The sequence below is a fragment of the Rhipicephalus sanguineus genome, chromosome 3, assembly GCF_013339695.2.
Source record: "Rhipicephalus sanguineus isolate Rsan-2018 chromosome 3, BIME_Rsan_1.4, whole genome shotgun sequence".
NCBI lineage: Eukaryota > Metazoa > Arthropoda > Arachnida > Ixodida > Ixodidae > Rhipicephalus > Rhipicephalus sanguineus.
Window position 1 is genome coordinate 58,706,832 of NC_051178.1, and position 6,000 is coordinate 58,712,831.

The 6,000-nt window shown below is 50.0% G+C and overlaps 1 protein-coding gene across 1 annotated transcript in view; it reads left to right on the forward strand.

Moving 5' to 3' along the window:
- LOC119385501 (glycerophosphodiester phosphodiesterase 1-like) overlaps positions 1-6,000 on the forward strand; it is a 37,648-nt gene that overhangs the window by 30,239 nt on the left and 1,409 nt on the right. The gene's annotated exons all lie outside the window — the stretch shown is intronic.

The following is a 6,000-nucleotide window of genomic DNA, read 5'->3' on the forward strand; positions in this document are numbered from 1 at the left end:
ACGCCTCGCGGGCGCGCGGAGCACTACGGAAAAAGTGTGTACGTCGAGCGAGCCGGCTGTTCGGTCGCCCGCTGTACGCTGGCGCCTGCGGGAGCAAGAAATCAAAAGAATACGGGGCCGGTCATTGACTATTCTTAAATCGCAAATACTACACTTATCCGAACGCACCTGCATGCATTTCTACGCATGAAATAGGAAAGAACTAAAGCAGTCAGCGTAGGGGTTATAGAAGGGATGTATATCGGATGTAGCAGTTAAGAGGCATGCGCGTCATCACGTGCCAATATCTTCAAGACGTATTATCGTGAGCAATATCAGCTGGAACACCGAATTCATGTTCATTCAACGATTACTTGTAATCTGCTGACACGGATGTGACGTATGGAATTGAAAGAGATTGATTAATTGCTGGTGTTTGACGTGCCAAAACCACCATATGATTGCGGAGCCCACCGCAGTCGGGGATTAAATTCTGACCACCTGGGGTTCTTCAATGTGCACCTAAATATAAGTACATGGCTGTTGTGCTGCATCGATATGCGGCCGCCGCGACCGGGAGTCAACCCCGCTGCCTCGAGCGAATCGCAAGAGGTACCTTTATGCTTGAGTATTTAGCGTCATGAACACTTTTGCGCTTGTCGAATGCATTTAAAAAGTAATTTAAGTGTTCCATCTGATGCTGCGCATGACTATACATATCTGTATGGTGTGTATGGTTACCTCTGAGCCAGCACGCGAAACTTTTTTGCGATATCCAACACCGGCGGTGTAATGTCAACGACGAATGGTGGACGACCATGGTGTGAGCGACGCCCACGCTGTCTAGTTAATTCATCTTATTTTACTACATGCCAACCATACACTCTCGCGTGCTCTTTAAAGGTCAGAATCTCACCTTGCACTCGTCGACAGTGTCGGTGAATGTCGATTCCGAATGCATCTGCAAATTTCATAGATCCCTCCTGGACTTCATGTAGGAAACAGAGTTGCATTTTTAAAATTAAATTTATACAGTAGGTCATACTGGCGCAAGAAAAAAAGAACAATGACGCTTCGGAACTGCTGAGCTGGTCCAACAATGGCACTGGCACGAGGAAACACTAGGCAGACGAAAATCGTTGAGGCCATCGCAGTGAAACAGAAAAGGGAGGCCGATCACATGGCAGTACAAAACCACGTTATAAGGAGTAAGCTCTCGGAAGGGCGCAGGGAAGTGTCAATACACCGATCGAGAAGAAAAAGAAGATGACTTTAGCCTTCGAGTCGTGTACGGCGATAGAACAAGGGACGCTTTGAGCTTATTAATTACATTTCTGCCGCCCGTGTTTCAGGTTTTCTTTAGTTGTCCTTGAATACTGGTCAACAACAAAAAAATAGAGAACTCATCTTGATATTCCTTTCACTGCGCTGTTGGCGTGAGAGTGTAGGCTACAGGACATGTACACTATTCACAACCGACACAGCACATGCCGTTCTTCAAAATATTGCCTGGGCTAGACAGATGCTCACACAAGCAAGCGTATTGTTCCCCGTGCGAGTAGCAGTTGATACGTGAAATATCGAGCCGTGTTTCTCGAATAGGTTTCCTGAGTGCGAATTCTCGACACAGTCTTGTTGGGTGCACGGAAAGTAAAAAAACGCCAGTCCTGCGCGGAAAGCGCAGCACAGTCACAGCGAAAGCTGGAAGAGCGGCATTTCTAGAGCCCGTTGTAAACTCTCTTGGGGCTACTAATACAAGTACTATAGCGAGGTACCCACTACGCTACACTCTTAAAAAAAATGGAGTGACCCTCTCTCCTTTAAGGGAGAAACGGCGATGTCCCCAATGTTCGTCTTCAAATGGAGAAACCGTTCCTCCCTTTTCAATGGAGAAACCGTCAAAATCAAGATGGCTGACGCCAAGCCAGCGAAGCGAGCAATCGATTTAGGCCTAGCGAGTGCATCGATTCTCGACTGATAAAGAGTATGCGGCACTGGCAATCACAAAAAACGGTCCCGCTGAGCTTAATATCGAACGATATGACAATAAAATCAAGGAGACAAACCTGTAGTGGTGAAAACCTCGCGAAACGGAACGACGGAACTCGTACGTTTAGCTCGGCCAGCGAGACGGCGTTCGCTTTAGAAGAGACGGATACTGCAAAGGGGCTCTCACCCGTAGACTGTACGTTAGGCTTGCTGTCTTTATTTGTCGAAGCGTCACATGGTGTAGCGACGTTTATCCACGCGTTTGTGCCTCCAAAATGTACATTCTGTAGCATCAAAACAATCCCGGCGCAGCAGAGCATAGTTTTGATAGATAGATGTTCAACTTCATATAAGTAGGTGGAGCTGTGAGAGCGCCGCGGCCGTGAAGTAGGTGGTAGCTGGCGCCATCTAGAGGGATTAAACAATACTAAAAAAAGGTGTTTCTGTCAGAGGCGGCGTACGTTGATACGGCACACGGCATTTCGGGAAGGTAGGCCCATTCATGGATTACTCAAGGACACCGGAAAGCTGATACAGCTTTTATTAATACGCGCACGTTCACTAGGCAGATACATACACAATTCATTCGCATGCATAAAACCATTCACTACAGGCGCATACGTACAGACGCTTACACATACCCCTCTATGAAGCGCTGGCCCTTATACAGTCAATTAATTACAGTGGACCATGGTGGCACAAAGGTGCGTCATTTTTATTCAACTCTTTACGATTCCATGGCTGCGTCACAGTATACGCCGACATCATTAAATAGTAGCTATGGCTTAGCCAAGCGCACCAGTTAATCTAAAGCCGCATAATAATGAACGATATAATTGCAGAGTTGAATAAGTTAGTGCGAAAACGACCACATTGAGAGCCGTTCATACCAGAGCCGTATATTCCTTCGGAGAGTTCGGCGGAGGGGCGGAGCCAACCAACCATCCAAATTTAGCGGCGGCGCTGTCCGCCAGCCATTTTGTGCCGCGGCACTGTAAGCTCGCGTTGGCGTGCGCCCGCAACGCTCCGTCTCTGGCGAATCCTTTCTTCAGCGAGTTAAGGGGCTGATATACTGCAGCGTAACGTCGACGCGCGCGCACGCTCGGCACAGTGACGCTACGCTAACAAACGTGCAGCACTCTATAGGCCAACGCGCGATGCGACTGACGCGCCCAGCGTCCGTCAACGCGCCCCGGCTGCAGCCGGCGCGAGATGCGACATGCTGCATTCCACGCCGGCGACGTTATCCAGACTGAAGTGCGTCTGCGTCTCTACGTGAAGAAGGGACGCCAAGTGCGCTCAATTGCGCATGCGTCAAGGCGACGTAGTGCGTCGCGCAAGTGGGAGTATTCGCAATGCCCACGAACTATAGGTGGCGCGTCGTACTTTTCAAGATGGCGCCAGGAGGAGGGTCAACCCGTTTTTTAGCATAGGAACAGATAGTACGTGCGGACGTACGGCCCGTGCCACTTTCACCGGATGAAGTCATGAGCTGTGCTCAGTTGGATAGGAGATTAAAATACTTTCCCAAACCATGGAAAGTGCTAAGTACTCGCCACCTAGTTATTTGCTGCGGCGTGAAAGGTTATATTTCAGCTCCGTTACCGTGCATAACGATGCTTTGTGAAATCCCGTGCGTGCTACATGACGTATGAGCTGAACGGCACTCCGAGGTAGTACGTACCGAGTCTGCCTGACGGATTTGCCGCAGTAGTAGGCCGCCAGCGAGTAGCGCCTTCGCTGCTGCACGGGACCGCACGTTTATTGTGGTGATAGTTTGCAAACGTAATACGCCGTCGTCATTACTTGTGCAGTCGGGAACGCGGAGTTACGTCTTCAACGGAACACAAGCATTTCACATCCCATTCAGTAGCGCTTGTGTCACCGCCATGCTGAGACTCTAGCCGTGTGCAATCCACTTCACTCGCACGTCGCAGGCTCGATCAGCACGATCGAAACATGAATATCGAAAAGAATGCACACGTATGCTTTTCGCAACGTCGAAGAAGTTAGCCGAGAGGCGTGGATTGTGGCCGTGACTGCGCGTTCCATTGCTCTAACCGTTTCGCTTCGCTGGTCGAGCTCGAGCGTGTTGGCGGCATGCGGCGCTCCATAATATACACAATAATTGTGATACATGCAATGCACAAGAGGAACTATGCTTTTATTCTGATCTCGCTCAAGGATATTATACATTAAATACAATCAATGTGACTTACGAGCGTGAAAGAACATTAACGCACGAGGGGACGTGAAGTGCAGCTCGCTCCTCGTGAGTATTATCAGCTGATCGTTCAATCTCGGTGCTTTCACAATCTTCTACGTCCAGTGAAATATCCTCGTCGTCAAGATGGTTTCTTTCAACATCACTGCTGAAAGCAATCTGAAGGATTTCCCCCGCCGAACGACTTCGACCACTCCGCGTCACCACGTTTACAATTAGAGAGACGTCTGGGCGCGGAGAACATTATGCCTTATTATGCTCTCAGATCGGTCAACGAGCAAATCGCTTGCAGTGTGCTGCCACCTATCAACAAACGTACAAAAGCAAGCGGCGCAGCGCTGGCTATGAAGCCAACACACTGGTGAAGGTGGTGAAGGACGGCGTGGAAAGCGTTCGCTCCACGAAAGGCGTCGAGCAGGACGCGTCCTCTAATGATTGAAACGTCGCTCGCACGATTAATAACAGCGCTTTGCTGACAAAGGATAGAGGCCCTATTTTAATGTAGTGACAACTTGAGATCGTTCAGTTTTACAAGAGCACATCGCGAGCTCGTGCGACCTCCCGCGTACAGTGTTATGGAATTCATGCACTACAAGAAATATTGACCAATGCTATATGCAAGTAAAACAGGGTGAGCTTCAACTGAATATGTCAGGCGATAACATTTAACTAACCTACGTGGCTACAGAAAGCCTCGCGAAGCTGATGGTATGCGTACGCTGTGGGCTAGCATTGAAAGCGCGAGTTGCCACGTGTTTTCACGAAAACTTCGCGCCTCGCAAGAACGAATCAGATTTCTCGTGTCACGGAGGGCCCGCTTTGTTCACTGATGCAGGGAACATGCAAAGTCGTAGTGTTCCTTTCTTGCCAACGCGTTAACACTGAGGTTAGCATAGCCGAACAAGGGAGTGACTGCGTAGTGCTGCCATTTTGTCGTCTGTTAACCCTCCTCGAGAGGACGCTCCTGAATTCCGCCTGGCGGCGCGACAGTCTATGGGCATTGCGAATAGAGTGCTCTGTTTTCGCGTCAGCGTAACGTGACAAACCTAGCGTCGCCAACTCCCGCCGCCGCGGGCTACTGCGCTGCAAGCCCCCATTGCGACGTCCGTGTAGGTCCACGATGTTCCACGCAGCCGACACGTGCACGAACAGCAGCACAGACACACCAGGTCGGTCACAGAGGAAGCATAAATGCCGACAGCGACGTTACGGGTACAGCATCACGAGAAACCTCGGCACGAAATGGCGTCGGCGGCGCGGAAGCGCGCTGTTGCCAGACTGGCGGCGAGATCAAAAGAGCGCCGAACTCTCCCAAAGGGAATATACGGCTCTGGTTCATACCATTCCGATGACATTTTGAAGTAGCGCCATCTTCCGACTGCGGCCACAGATGAAATTTCTCTCTCTGATTTATTTATTTTCAATAGGTACTGTGGGAGGGCGCAAGATCAGCAACATGCCGTTCGCCGTTCAGACTCCATCGTTTTCGTCGCGTCGACTTCGTTGAGTGGTTTGGCGTTGACATCGGTTCACATTCTATTTATGCGTTGACCACAAGTATGACAATGAGCCATGGATTCCTTCAACTGCTAGCCCTTCAGTGACAATGCTTCTGATGCGGTACGGCCGTCTCATTTGTGTATACGTACATTACAACGCGGGTCGTGCGAAAGAAAACAAGACAAGATGGCCTCGCACCGGACGGTGGTCTTTCGAGAGCGATGTCAGTGGCTCTTGGCGCCGCGGCAGCTCGATTACTTGAGTAGAGAAACTGGCGCTACACCGCGTGAATTGATGAAAAGAACGCT